Raw genomic sequence first — 1,752 nt, forward strand, 5'->3', positions numbered from 1 at the left:
CCTACTACGGGCCCAAGTCAATGGGGGCCGGCCTGGCTGATTTATGGAAGTTTGAAAAAATCTTCAGAAAATATTCTATGTTTTTCTTCTCAGAAAATCGGCTATGTTTTTCTTCTCAGAAATTGCACTATGTTTTTGGGTTACCACAACCATTTTTGAAAAACGGTTTTAAATACTTATAGAGGGTATAGGGACCTCCATACCCACCCTTAGAGCACCATCCTAAGGGCCCAACTCAATGAGATACAGCAAGAGGGAATTATATAGCTTTTCAAAAAATCTTCAGAAAATATTCTATGTTTTGGTGGGGACGTGTCCGTAGCATTTGGGTTACCAGGGGTGAAATTTTATAACTGTTTTAAATACTTTTAAAGGGTATAGGGACCTCCATACCCACCCTGACAGCACCCTACTACGGGCCCAAGTCAATGGGGGCCGGCCTGGCTGATTTATGGAAGTTTGAAAAAATCTTCAGAAAATATTCTATGTTTTTCTTCTCAGAAATTGCACTAAGTCCAAACTGGCACCTGGTTTTATTCTGGCTTACCACAACCATTTTTGAAAAACGGTTTTAAATACTTATAGAGGGTATAGGGACCTCCATACCCACCCTTAGAGCACCATCCTAAGGGCCCAACTCAATGAGATACAGCAAGAGGGAATTATATAGCTTTTCAAAAAATCTTCAGAAAATATTCTATGTTTTGGTGGGGACGTGTCCGTAGCATTTGGGTTACCAGGGGTGAAATTTTATAACTGTTTTAAATACTTTTAAAGGGTATAGGGACCTCCATACCCACCCTGACAGCACCCTACTACGGGCCCAAGTCAATGGGGGCCGGCCTGGCTGATTTATGGAAGTTTGAAAAAATCTTCAGAAAATATTCTATGTTTTTCTTCTCAGAAATTGCACTAAGTCCAAACTGGCACCTGGTTTTATTCTGGCTTACCACAACCATTTTTGAAAAACGGTTTTAAATACTTATAGAGGGTATAGGGACCTCCATACCCACCCTTAGAGCACCATCCTAAGGGCCCAACTCAATGAGATACAGCAAGAGGGAATTATATAGCTTTTCAAAAAATCTTCAGAAAAATGACTATGTTTTTTCTTGTCAGAAAATCGGCTATGTTTTTTCTTCTCAGAAATTGCACTATGTTTTGGTGGGGACGTGTCCGTAGCATTTGGGTTACCAGGGGTGAAATTTTACAACTGTTTTAAATACTTTTAAAGGCCATCACCACCCCCAGGACACCTGTTTCAGCACCCCACTGTGGTCCCAAGTCAGTGGGATGAAGAATGAGTGTTTTATGGAAGTTTTTAAAAATCCTCTGAAAATATTCTATGTTTTTTCTTCTCAGAAATTGCACTATGTTTTGGTGGGGACGTGTCCGTAGCATTTGGCTTACCAGGGGTGACATTTTTAAAAGGCTCTAAATTACTTTTAAAGGCCATCACCACCCCCAGGACACCTGTTTCAGCACCCCACTGCTGTCCCATGTCAGTGGGATGAAGAATGAGTGTACTATGTTTTGGTGGGGACGTGTCCGTAGCATTTGGCTTACCAGGGGTATGTTTGAAAAAAATCCCTTCCCTTCTTAAGAGAGTCCCAGTTACTCACACATTTACCCCTACCTTAAGAGAGTCATTTCTACTCAGTCATTTCACCCGAGTTCATTGCTGGCTCATCATATGTTGGGATGGTTCTTAATGGCTTCAGGGGGGTGATGAAGGTCCATGCCCGGATAGGG

Source organism: Salmo salar, chromosome 08, assembly GCF_965601325.2.
Source record: "Salmo salar chromosome 08, fSalSal1, whole genome shotgun sequence".
NCBI lineage: Eukaryota > Metazoa > Chordata > Actinopteri > Salmoniformes > Salmonidae > Salmo > Salmo salar.